Genomic DNA, 14,281 nt, shown 5'->3' with positions numbered 1-14,281 from the left:
GCCACTGCAATACTTGAGCAACAGGATCCAAACACACTTCACAGTGATGGCACTCGAAAAAAGTTTATTGACTATGCTGGCCTTCAGGTTTCATTGCCAGACAGGTCATCATTGTCTCTTGGTTTCCAAGAATTGCTTAGTGGGTCAACTGATGACTACATGAATGCTACCATAGAAACATTTGAAGAACTAGCTCAGTCAATAGCTGTAAACGATGAAGAAAAAAAAACATATATACGCACAACTAATTCTTCGAAGCAAAAATATTATGAGTGACAGACATGTTGTGAACACAAAATATAAAAGCAAGATGGAAGAAATGCGTGAATCTTTATTGCCTATTGTTGAACAAAACTGGAACTCATTTGATGAAAATGAAAAGACGAAAATGAAAACTGTGAACCATCTTCTATGCGGAATGCATGTATTGGTAAATATGGCTGCCGCAGCCAGTTCAGCATGCATTGAATTTGAAAAGGAAAAGCAAGATCAAATTAACACTGAAAAACTTGCTTGGTATAAATCTAATCAGTCATTTTGTTTTAATTTGTTATATCAAGCGAGTAAAGGTTTTACTGATGAGGGTTGTCAAAAATCTGGTGTGTACACTGATTTTGGGCCATATTTAGAACATGAGCTGAAAGAGAAAATTAGATTGATAAAGTTTGAACACAATAGATTCAACGTTGCATTTTACCAGGGAGCTGCATTGTACTATCACAAACAGCACATTTCAGATTTTCTGTCATCAGGACGATGTAATTCTACAAATAAACTCATAAACCAGGTTCAGGCTGTTTTGGATGAACAGGTTATAATTGCAGAGTGCAGAGCCTTGGAATTATTTCTAAGCTGGTAACTGGACCTTTGATGCGACTTCTGGAAAAAGATATGAATTATTATGATATGAACATACACTGGTTAGAATTAAAAACCTGCCTAGCAGACAACGCGATTGATGCAACACCACTGTTGAAAGAAACAAAGTACATTACCAACTGTTTAATAAACAAGGATGAAATCTATGCTGCACTATTCAACGAATGTAGTCCAGAACTAAACACATTAACATTAGAAAGTGCACAGGGTATCTGCAAAGCTATGCTGGTCATCGTAGAGAGACAGGTTGGTAATCAATTACCTGGTGGTTTAGAAAACCAGCCCTCTGAGTCATTGCGACAAGAAGTTGCAAGTGCACCCTTAACTAATGTAAGATCAGAGTCGGATTTCTCTGATCTTGATCGCAACATTCACAGGGCGCCACAGAAAAGTCGGGTTTCAAAAGCTGGTTGTATCTGTTTCAACAAAAACAAAACCTCATTATATCTCTATAATTTGGGAACAGACATCAAAAGAAAATATTTATCAATCGCACGAAAACAAGCCCCTGAAAGAAGAAAGAAGGAATTTGTTCACAGCAGAAACATTAAAAAAAAAGACTTTTGCTGCAGACTGAAAGACTGGAAAAAAAACGTAAACTGCTAGAACGCAAAAGACAAATTAAAGTACAATTAGAATTACGAATAAAAAATAAGTGGGGAATTTGGGAAACAGAGAGAGAAGTTGACATGATGCTGACACAGATGAATAGAGTGCAACAAATGAAAGCAATGAAAGATCAAATATCCTACCATTGTCAAGTACTGAAATCAAATCTACCAAACAAGAAATTAGCAAAATGGCAAAGTAACAAAATTGTTTTAACTGTACAAGAACTTACAGACAATCTGAAATCAATCATAAGAGCAAATGGAGGCATGCCAGAGTATGTGAAAGAAATAAATGATAACATCTAGAAAAGAAAAGCAAATGATGCAGTACCAGTACGGAGCAAGAAAAGAGTGAAGAAGAATGTACACAATTCTTTTGGAATAAACCATGTGACTGTTGGCATGTATGTAGCTGTAGCATATGAAGCACAGTGGTTTGCTGGTGTTAACGCACTAGAAATGACACAAGAGACTGATATGCGAGAAAAAGTAGGGGGATCGAGAGCCTCAGCGTACAAGCGTCTTAGCCGTCTATTCCATGATATTGGTCGCTTTTGACCAACATCATGGCAAGGACGACGTGGTACTTGAGTGAGGGCGCCACCTAAGGGTACTCTGTGTGTAGGCGTCATTGAGGCCTATGTCCCGCGGCGAGTTGTAACTTTCAACTCATCTCGGGGCAAGTGCGACGTGTTGCCCAAACAGAGTATGGATTCCCTGTGTGACAATCCCCCCAAATTAGATGCAGTGGCATGCCAAGGAGCATGATGTAGTAGGCATAAGCCTGCAATGGATGCACGTGCATGCACCGGAAGCATAGTTTTTCAGTTTTCTTTTTAGGCTAAATTGGTGTACACAAACATTTGAGTAAATGAATAAATCAAAGCAAACTAGAATCAAATGCAAACTAAAACTACAAAAGATCGAATAGTATCTAAAAATTACAAGATTACAAAATAGAAAATACAAGTAAAATAAATCGAATACATATGAATGCGATGGTTATGTAAAGCACATGCAGATAATAAATGACAAGATCGAGGCATGTGTGTGTATAAGCACAAGTGTTCTGCTTGCCAGTTGCAAAATTGGTGAGATGTTAAGTTCTAGCAATGTTCAGCGATGTTGAGCAAGCGTTGCTGGTACTTTACGAATAATGTCAGTTGGCGTGGTAATGTACAGCTGATATGCGTCGCTACGCCATCGTCCTAGGACTTTTATCAGCCAGTCAGGGAGGTTGGCCTCGGCGGCTGTTGTTGCTGCACCACTGCGAAAGCTGTGACTGGTGTAATTAGACACATTTGGAACTTCTGCACGAAGGAGTAGGTCACGAAGGTGATATGTTACAGCTTGACGCGTAAGGAATTTGCCATTCGTGAAGCAGAATGCTGGTGCGTTGAGGGCTGCCGGGTTGTAGTTGCGGAACGCGCGAACCGCACAAATAGATGACTGCGTAGGTGCAATGGTGACAACTTGGCCACGGCGAAACGGGTCTGTTTTAGAAGCTTTAATGGTGACGATAAGATCGTCTGTGAGCAGTACGTCTGAGCCGAGAAGGGTACCATCGTTGTCAAATGTTGAAGCTGATGTGGCGGTGAACTCACTAACTCGTAAAAACCCGAAAAAAGCTAAGGTGAACGCAGACCACAGCATTAGTTTGTCATTGACATGAATCGCAGGGTGCGACCTGAGTGCATTCTTGATTTTACGCATTAGTGTCATTGTGATTGGCAATCTTGGGCGAATGGGGTTACCGTGATCGTGTTTGATACCTTGTAGTACATGGCGCAGCATGTTGTTAGATGCAATGTCCTCGGTGTGTCCAGTTTCTGCGTTGAGGCTGACAATAGCGGCAAGGTAGACTTTGATTGACTTGTAGACTAGACCCTCCATGGGGAGATGTGTGACGAATAGAGTGGCAAGCCGCGGTGTCACGGGTACGGGCGTTATCCTGTGTTGTTGGCAGAAGAGACGGTATCTGGACTGACCTGATGAATAGGTGCGTCGTGTTGCTGCCGAGAGGCGATGAAGCATGAATTGGTGGGCTTGTTGCTCAAGTCTAGTTACTGTTGTGGATAGTAGCTGTCGAGGTCTGGTAGTGTTACTGGTTCTGTTGCTGCGTCTGGCACCAGTTGGCGAAACTGTTTCATCTGCAAACGAGACAAAGAGTCAGCAATTGAATTGTTAGTACCACGAATATGTGCTATCATGACGTGGAAGTTGCCATTAGCTGCGGTGAAGAAGATGGCACGCACAAGCGACATGATGCGTTGACATCGCGAAGAGCCTTTTTTCCAAATGTTGACGATTCCCTCATTGTCACAGTGAAACATGATTTTTTGCCCGTGCCAAAGGTGGCCCCAAATTAGACATGAAATTAGGATAGGGAAAAGTTCCTTCCATTCAATTGAGAGGGGAGGGTTGATGGAACATTTGTCCGGTGACCAGGGCAGGGTGAACCATTGCTTGTTGTAGAAGGCCCCACAGGCAATGACAGATGAAGCATCTGTGTAGAGATTCGTATTTGGGGTCAGACACCATGATGTTGCGAGAATGCGGGCGGAGCCATTCCAGTTTGGAAGAAACTCCCACCACCATTGGAGATCTAGGCGAAAGTCATTGGAAAGGATTATAATTTGGTTGATTGATGAAGCAGTGGTGGCGAGGTCTATCATTCGTCTTAGAAACAGTCTTCCCGCAGGAACGCATTTACATGCGAAGCTCAGAGTTCCAATTAGTGATAGGAGTTCACGTTTAGAGCAGTGATATCTGTTAGCCCACAGTGGAATAGTAGATAAGATGTTTTCAAGTTTGTCGGCTGGTAGGCGGATGACCATGTCGACTGTGTCCAATTCAACGCCGAGGAAGGTAATAATGGATGATGGGCCTTCGACCTTGTTGGCAGCAACGGGAATGCCTAGTGTGGAGCAAGTGTTTAGAATTATGTCTTTGCTTCGTTGACAGGATTGATGATTGGGTGGGCCGACGGCCAGGAAGTCGTCGAGATAGTGTATGATGTCACTTGTTTTGGCTTGGTGTCTGACTACCCATTCGAGTGCTGTGGCGATCCTATTGAATAGGAAAGGTGCAGAACGCAGGCCAAATGGAAGGACGCGGTCGAAGTAGTAATGGCCGTCCCACTTATACCCAAGTAGATGCCAGTCTTGTTTTCGCACAGGACACAGTCTGAATGCATGTTGGATGTCTACTTTCGCAAGAAGAGAACCGGGCCCATGTTTGTTGATCATGGCGATGGCATCGTCAACGCGAGCATAGACCAAAGTATAGTTTTCCTTTGGTATGAAGTCGTTTACACTATTGTTTGTTGGTTGGGACAAGTCCATTATAAGTCGATGACCACCTGTCTTCTTTGGCCTGATCCCGAGGGAGTTAGTGACGAAGTTTAGAAAGGGTGGCTCGGAGAATGGTCCAATAGTGTGTCCCAGTTTGACCTCTTTCATTACGGCTTTTGAGACGATGTCTTTGTGTTTGACTGAAGACTTGGCATTTGGAGTTTGTCTGGTAGAGCGATTGCCTGTGAAGCCCAGGTCTACACCACGCGAAATGTCTAGGAGTATGGATGCCACAAATGGTTTGTCTGGGTGGTCGTGTAGGGCTAGTGCTAGTTCGTTAAGCTTGATTGGAGTTGACGTTTGCAGTGTTGAAACTATTTCGGTTGGCAGCGTCGTTTGGACGAAATGGCTTGGGCTGGTTGAATTGTTGGCCACGAAAAAAATTTCGAGTTGAGTTGGAGGGTTGCTGCTGGTGGGTGTGGGCACCATGGTCGGGTGCGTGACAGACAGAGCATGAGTGTTGGCGGCCATTGGTACATGGATTGCTGCAGGACCCTCTTTTGAAGTCACGACATACTTGTCTGTTTATGTTGCTAGGTTGTTGTTGGTTGCTCCAGTAATATGGGTTGGATGATCTACGTTGAGGGCATTCGGATTTGACATGTCCTTTATATTTGCACTCAAAACAGGTTGGAACGATCAGGTGTGGTTTTTGTTGGAAATTCTTGTGGTCCAGGAATGTATTTGGAGAGCTCCACGACCGGGTAGATGAGCCATGGTGTTTACCAGCGTCCAATCGAAATTGTTTATCATATGTTAGCCACGCTTCTGGCTTATAGGTCGCTGCCCGTGGGGCAAGAAGTCTAGCATAGTTCATCAAGGGAATGGCGTCTTCCAGGAAGTAGAATGAACGGTAGGCTGCGTATGCAAGGTAGCATTCGATCCATGATTCAAAAGTGTCGATTTCTTTTTCCTTTGATTGGGTCGTGAGACAGGCGGCTGAAGGGACTGATGAGATGTAGCTACGATTTGTAGTTACAGAGTTCGGCAAGGTTACGTCGGGGTGAAAATCGGAAAGGTCAATGTATTTACCTGGGGTGCTGACTGCATTTAGTGTGGCTTGTTCGATAAATGGTAGGTTGTAATGCTCTGGAGGTACGGCGAGGTTGGGTATGTTGAACGGTGATGTCTGCCATGGCGTTTGGTTCGTGAAAATCCCATTTGCGTTGTTTACCAGGTTAGATCTGTGGTTGTTTTGGAACGCAGGCTGGTTCGATGCGGAGTTGAGGAAAGCGGAAGTTGTATGATTGTTTGTTGGTTGCATTGGGAATTGCGCATGCGCGTTTGTACCGTTGACTGAAAATGGCTGAATAGCTGTGTTGACATTGTGATCGGTGGGTGTGTTTAAACTGTATGTTGCGTTGCCGGTGGTGGATGCTGGCGAAAGTTGATTTTGAGCTGGGTCATCGGGAATGGTGAAAACTGGAATGCTTGTTGGTGGAGTTGCGATTGGTTCAGCGCTGTTTGGTTCTTTGGATACGGAGGCTTGGAACTCGGCAACGGCTGCCTGGGAGTGCATGCGAATCATGTTGGTTAACTCGGTGAAGTTTCTTGGCATACTCGGTAGAGATGACTCAGATGTAGCGGCCAAGGAATCTGTTTGCTCGACGATCTGTTGGACAGCGGCTTGTTGTTGGTTTTGCGTCGAGGTTTGTTCCGTGAAACGTGCGGGCGGCTGGATATTACGGCGTGGTCTGCCAGGTCGTTGAGCAGCGCCGGAGTTACTGGATATACTAGTCTTCTTTCGTGCAGCTTTACCCATGGCGAATTTGTTGAGTGGTGACAAGGGAAAAGAGTGCAAATTTTTGTAGCTGATAACTTAAACGATGCTCACTGTATGAAAGCAGGAACTGAATGATGCGATGAGAGTAGCCAAGACTAAGGGACGCCGTGGATGCACTAACGTGATTGGCTAAGATGGCAAAATGTAAACACATGATGGTTCATGGGATACTAACTAAAATAGCACAAACTAGGGAATGATCTATAAAGTAAATACGAGTGACATAATCAAGGGTGGAAGTGAGCTAGCTGACTGATAAAGGTCAATGGAGTGGGAGACAAAGAGTGCACATTTCAGTGCGTTAACATACAATTACAAATGTTTTGTAATAGTCACAAAATAATAGGGGTTTCTTCTGACTCTACCACTGTAACAGTAAATTGTCTGGAGAGGAAAACTGGTGACTCATTTAGATGGCCATCACGTAATGACATCAATAACATTGACATAAAATTTGTTTTAACAGAAATTCACATCGCTCCAAAGGACTCTTTATTGAGGGCATGGAAAGTGGACAACGTATCCAGGATTGATGCACTGTATAGCAATTTTAAAACAAAGTACTTTTCATAAAGTTATAGGCTGAAAATTTTTGCAGAAAACTAAAGTGTAATTATTCGGTGTTAAATATAAATTTTCTATGCTAAAATATGCTTGTCGTACAAGACATGTTCACCTCAATGTTGATTGAGGGGGTGGGTTTGTTTTGTATAGCCCAGTGATTTACATGTATAATTGTTTACTAATTACACATTTTATAATTAAATGTACAAATCTTATGAGATAGAAATAAAAGTCAACCCATAGTTATGGGTTTTTCCTTCTAAGTTGCGTGCACCCCCCCAACAAACTGCCTTGGTCACCCCTAACCCCTAAATTTCATTTTAATATGAAAATTGAATAGTTGAATAATATTAATTTAATATTATAAAGGTTTCTTATTAATAAAGCAGACTCTAAGTATTGAATGTTAATTTACATTCAAAAGTGTTGAAAATCCAAAATGGCCACCACCTTGCAAAAGACAAAATAATGTTTATTTCAATTTTGCACAAACTGTCTCCACAAAAGTAAGGATGCTATGAATCAAAACATACCGTTTATGCTGTCTATAAACTGATGTCATCACCAAGCCAAAATTTTACTGTGATTCAGTTTTTAATTTTTGAGTTACAGGTCTCCAAACTTCATGAATATGCCAATTTTAAACGGTGCCACACCCAAAAAAGCTGAATTTTGTCAAACTTTGCCTGTCTTCTGTGCAGATTGTGGTGTATTGTAAGAGACTACTTAGTTAAATTTTATTAAAACAAGTATAATGCTGTTGTTAACAAAAAAAAAACATCTTTCCAGATTACATTTTCCTGGTGTTATCAGTGGTCTAAAACTTGAAAATGCTTGATTTGACGACTTTTCCAGCAATTTTACCAAAAATGCACGTTTTTCAGTACATTCAACATACGATATCTTGAAAACTACTGAACCAATTTTGTTCAATTTTTTGTTTGTTTTGTTTCTTTTTGACTGAGTAACAAAGTCATACTGTCAATGAAGCTATTTGGAATAATTTATTTTTTCACTGTACTCCCTACATGTATGTATGTATGTCACTTTCTTTGTTCCACTGTTATCTCAAGAACCACTAATCAAATTTTGGTGAAACTTGGTACAAAGATGCTCTGGGATAATGCGCAGAGCTGATTAGGTTTTGGTAAAAATTTATGAATATTAATTACCTAATTTGCATGATAATTAGCTGATTTTTAGCTGTTCCAAGACTGTTCCACTGATATCTGAAGAACCACTCATTGGATTTCAATGAAACTTGGCACATGGATGCTCTGAACTAGTGCGCAGATTTGATTAGTTTTGAGTAAAAATCTATGAATATTAATTACCTAATTTGAATGATAATTAACTGATTTCAAGCTGTTCCATGACTGGTCCACTGATATTTGAAGAACCACTCATTGGATTTTGATAAAACTTGGCACATGGTTGTTCTGAACCAATATGCAGGTTTGATTAGTTTTGGATAAAAATCTATGAATATTAATTACCTAATTTGCATGATAATTAACTGATTTTAAGCTGTTCTATGACTGTTCCACAGATTTTTGAAGAACCACTCATTGGATTTCAATGAAACTTGGCACATGGATGCTATGAACTAATGCGCAGATTTGATTAGTTTTGGGTAAAAATCTGTTAATATTAATTACCTAATTTGAATGATAATTAACTGATTTCAAGCTGTTCCATGACTGGTCCACTGATATTTGAAGAACCACTCATTGGATTTTGATAAAACTTGGCACATGGTTGTTCTGAACCAATATGCAGGTTTGATTAGTTTTGGGTAAAAATCTATGAATATTAATTACCTAAATTGCATGATAATTAACTGATTTTAAGCTGTTCTATGACTGTTCCACTGATTTTTGAAGAACCACTCATTGGATTTCAATGAAACTTGGCACATGGATGCTCTGAACTAATGCGCAGATTTGATTAGTTTTGGGTAAAAATCTGTTAATATTATTAATTACCTAATTTACATAATGATTAATCAATTTTCGGCTTTTCCACTGATATCTCAAGTACTAATCATGACATTTCAATAAAACTTGGTACCTGATAGTTTTTAGGGTAATATCAGTACATATTAATTACCTAATTTGCATAGTTAATTAATTTTCAGATTTTGATATTTCGAGTAATAATGATCACGTTTCAATGAAACTTGGTACATAGTTACTTGAGGACTGTGCAGAGACCTAATTAGTTTTGGGTAAATATTTGTGCATATTAATCACCTTATTAGCATAATTAGTTAATTTTCAGTTTTTCACCTGATATCTCAAGTACTAATCATCACATTTCAATGAGACTTGCGACATAGATATTCTAGGACTATGCAGAGAACTGATTAATTTTGGGATAAATAATTGTGCCTATTAATTACCTAATTTGCATAATTAGTTAATTTTTTGCTGTTCTATGGCTGTTGCACTGATGTCTAAAAACCACTCATTGGATTTCAACGAAACTTTTCAAGAGTACCTGTCACATTTCAATGAACCTAGGACTATACACCATATTAGTTTTTGGTAAATATTTATGCTTCTTAATCACCTAATTAACATAATTAATTAATACTGTATATCTCAAGTATTGATCATCACATTTGAATAAAACTTGGTACATAAATGGTCTAGGACAATAGACAGCCTGATTAATTTTGGGTTAAAATCTGTTCATATTAATTCTCTAATTAGCATAATAATTAATATTTTTTTGGTTCTAATCACATTTCAATGAAACTTGGTACATTGTGCAGACCTTATTAGTTTTACACTTAAATCTGTTCGTTACCTTATTTGCATAATAAATTTCTGCGTTTCCATCAACATCTCAAGTATAAGTAATTTTGAATTAATTTTTAATGTGTCTCCAATACTATCAGCACACGGGAGTTCTTTCTAAGCTTTCTTTGATATCATTTTTTCCTGGCATGCCGGTAACTCTGAAAGTGAGGGTTTACAGCTATAAAATTAGTTAATTTTTTCCATGAATGTTCCACTGATATATCATTGCATAATGATTAATAAATTTTTGGCTTTTCCACTGATATCTCAAGTACTAATCATCACATTTCAAAAAAACTTGGTACATAGATGTCATAGGACATTGCACAGACCTGATAGTTTTTAGTGTAATATCAGTACATATTAATTACCTAATTTGCATAATTAATTAATTTTCAGCTTTTCATATTTCAAGTAGTAATCATCATATTTCAATGAGACTTGCTACATAGATCCTCTAGGACTATGCAGAGACCTGATTAGTTTTAGGGTAAATAATTGTGGATATTAATTACCTAATTCGCATAATTAGTTAATTTTTCCCATGAATGTTCCACTGATATATAAAAAACCACTAATTAGGATTTTATTGAAACTTTTATAGAGTATTCATCATCACATTTCAATGAACCTATGACTATGCAGCGACCCAATTAGTTTTTAGCTCCGCTGTCGACTTTGTTGAGCGGAGCTTATCATATGAGTGATTGTCTGTCGTCATCTGTCGTCCGTGTCAATGTTTTACTTTTTCGACTTCTTCATGAAAACTACAAGCCTGAATGCTTTGATGTATATATGTACCTTGGGTAGACCTCTCTTAGATTTGTTCATTTCATGATGATATCTTCAATTCTCTAATTTTGGTGAATATTTTTGTCATTTTTGGTAAAAAGTGATTTTTTCAACTTCTTGTTAAAAACCGCAAGTCCAATTGCTTTGATATTACATATATAGGTACTAAATGTGGACCTCTCTCAGATTTGCTCATTTTGTAATGATATCTTTAATTCTCTAATTTTGATGAAATTTATTGTAATTTTTGGTAAAAAGTGATATTTTCCACTTTTTGTTGAAAACCGCAAATCCAATTGCTTTGATATTACATATATAGGTACTACATGTGAACCTCTCTCAGATTTATTCATTTTGTAATGATATCTTTAATTCTCTAATTTTGGTAAATATTTTTGGTAAAAAGTAATATTTTCGACTTCTTGTTGAAACCGCATATCCAATTGCTTTGATATTACATATATAGGTACTACATGTGGACCTATCTCAGATTTGTTCATTTTGTAATGATATCTTTAATTCTCTAATTTTGATGAAATTTATTGTAATTTTTGGTAAAAAGTGATATTTTCCACTTTTTGTTGAAAACCGCAAATCCAATTGCTTTGATATTACATATATAGGTACTACATGTGAACCTCTCTCAGATTTATTCATTTTGTAATGATATCTTTAATTCTCTAATTTTGGTAAATATTTTTGGTAAAAAGTAATATTTTCGACTTCTTGTTGAAACCGCATATCCAATTGCTTTGATATTACATATATAGGTACTACATGTGGACCTATCTCAGATTTGTTCATTTTGTAATGATATCTTCAATTCTCTAATTTTGGTGAATATTTTTGTCATTTTTGGTAAAAAGTGATATTTTTTACTTCTTGTTGAAAACCGCAGGTCCAATTGCTTTGATATTACATATATAGGTACTACATGTGAACCTCTCTCAGATTTATTCATTTTGTAATGATATCTTTAATTCTCTAATTTTGGTAAATATTTTTGGTAAAAAGTGATATTTTCGACTTCTTGTTGAAACCGCATATCCAATTGCTTTGATATTACATATATAGGTACTACATGTGGACCTATCTCAGATTTGTTCATTTTGTAATGATATCTTCAATTCTCTAATTTTGGTGAATATTTTTGTCATTTTTGGTAAAAAGTGATATTTTTTACTTCTTGTTGAAAACCGCAGGTCCAATTGCTTTGATATTACATATATAGGTATTACATGTGGTTCTAACTCAGATTTGTTCATTTCATGATGATATCTTCAATTCTCTATTTTTGATGAGTATTTTTGTAATTTTTGGTAAAAAGTGATATTTTCCACTTATTGTTGAAAACCGCAATTCTGATTGTTTTGATACTATAGATATTGTTCATTTTCTAATGATATCTTCTGTTCTTCAATTGAAATGTGCATTGATAACAGCAGAGCTATCTCAGCCGAGAGGCTGCTTGTTTATAATATTTATGCCTATTAATCACCTAATTAAAATAATTAATTAACACTGATATCTCAATTACTGATCATCACATTTGAATAAAATTTGGTACATAAATGCTCTAGAACAATAGACAGGCCCGATTAATTTTGGGTTGAAATTTGTTCATATTAATTCTCTAATAATAATTCATAGTTTTTTTGTTCTAATCACATTTCAATTAAACTTGGTACATAGATATTACATTACGCAGGCCTTATTAGTTTTACACTCAAGTCTGTTCATATCAGTTATCTGATTTACATAATTAGTTTTCAGCTATTCCATTAATATCTCAAGTACAAGTAATTTTGAATTAATTTTTAATGTGTCTTCAATACTCTCACCACACAGGAGTTCTTTCTAAGCTTTCTTTGATTGTTTATGATAACTATTTTTTTCAATCACAAAATTACCATGTTCTGTCTATTCTGAGGCATATTCATTGCATTTAATGAATATTAAAGGTAGTGTAGTGAAACAGCTAAGATGAAAGTAGACATGCACTTGTGCAAAGAATTCAAAGTGTCATCATCATGCGTGTATCACAGCTGTATAGAACAGATCAAAAGCTGCTATTGGTTTGCAGCTCACAATTCAGTCATTACTCATTACCATAATTAATGGGTGGTGACTATAGAGGGCGTGGCAGAACAAACCAGTCATGGAAATATTGTGTAACATAAAATAATAAATTTGCCACAACTATGTTAGGTTATTGTATATTGTGTGCATCTTTCATTTTAGTTATCATAAAAGAGGTTCAAGTCGAATTAAAAAATACTTTATCAATTCAAAAAAATATGGGTCAATACCATTAGGATACAGAAAGTAGAAATAATTGTCCGGAAAGTTTCTCAAGAAATAATAATATTTAAAAATGTGTAAAATTTGATCTGAAAACATCATGATGTTCTAAATGTGTAGCTATGTGGTTTTGATTTCAATGCAGGTTTGTATTTCAAATCAAGGTACTTTTAAATTTAATAAAAAAATTTCTTCTTCTTTCATTTTTTTTATTTTATTCATTCCATTTGATTTAGTTATCATAAAAGAGGTTCAAGTCGAATTAAAAAATACTTTATCAATTCAAAAAAATATGGGTCAATACCATTAGGATACAGAAAGTAGAAATAATTGTCCACAATATACAATATTTCATTTGATGAAGTTTAGTTGACATGTTCTCACCAGCCAGAACCAAACTAATTTTTTGTGGGTTACACTGCATTTTGTCTCACGGATGTGCATTGCTCGGCTTGGCTTGGCTACCACAATGATTTTGTAATGATCTTGTAATCTAGTTGTTAACCCACAACATGTATGCATGTAAAACTGATAAAGACTGTTTGATTTATACTATCAATCAACATTATAGGAGACAGACAAATTTGACAACTGTCAGCTTCCAGAAACATCCTGTAATTTATTTTTAATGATTGCATTTAATGAGTAAAAAAAAAGTACAATAAACAGCTGATAACAAAATCTTTAATTGGTTGTTGAGAATCTGTAATTGCATTCAGTAGCGTATTAAATCAGAACCAGTCAGTTACAATGTTTTCATCTACCAGTATGTTGTACTGACTTCATCAATATACTCAGTTGCTACATAAACAACTCTGTCTCTATAGATCCTGCACTACAATTATAAAACTCTCCTGTAGACAACCATGTAAAAGCTTGAAACAAAACTTTATTTCATAAATACAGCCAAAAAATAGCTTAGCTCCATATTTTTAAAAGCTTGAGAAGTCTAGTTCTTAACATCACAGCAGTAACAAGTCACTAAAATCAAGCCACAATACTGGCATTATTGGATAAGTTGTGCTGAGTATACTTCCTTAAAGTGATTATAATAACAGCATAAATTATGCATTGCATTCTTTACGGTGTACTAGATCCACCATTAAAACAACAGATTGAATTATGTGCTAATTCTGTCGCCAGCTGGCAATGTCTATCAATTCTGACAATTACATTCATTGAATGAATGAATGA

At 36.9% G+C, this 14,281-nt stretch overlaps 2 protein-coding genes across 2 annotated transcripts in view; one reads left to right on the top strand and one right to left on the bottom strand.

The window, feature by feature from the left end:
* LOC100375013 (ER degradation-enhancing alpha-mannosidase-like protein 2) overlaps nt 1–14,281 on the top strand; it is a 198,572-nt gene that overhangs the window by 35,903 nt on the left and 148,388 nt on the right. The gene's annotated exons all lie outside the window — the stretch shown is intronic.
* LOC144354714 (uncharacterized) overlaps nt 1–14,281 on the bottom strand; it is a 90,775-nt gene that overhangs the window by 23,156 nt on the left and 53,338 nt on the right. The gene's annotated exons all lie outside the window — the stretch shown is intronic.

This window comes from Saccoglossus kowalevskii, chromosome 6 (assembly GCF_978046115.1).
Source record: "Saccoglossus kowalevskii chromosome 6, keSacKowa6.1, whole genome shotgun sequence".
NCBI lineage: Eukaryota > Metazoa > Hemichordata > Enteropneusta > Harrimaniidae > Saccoglossus > Saccoglossus kowalevskii.
Note: the sequence above shows the minus strand (reverse complement) of the source record. Positions and strands in the feature narration are given on the sequence as shown.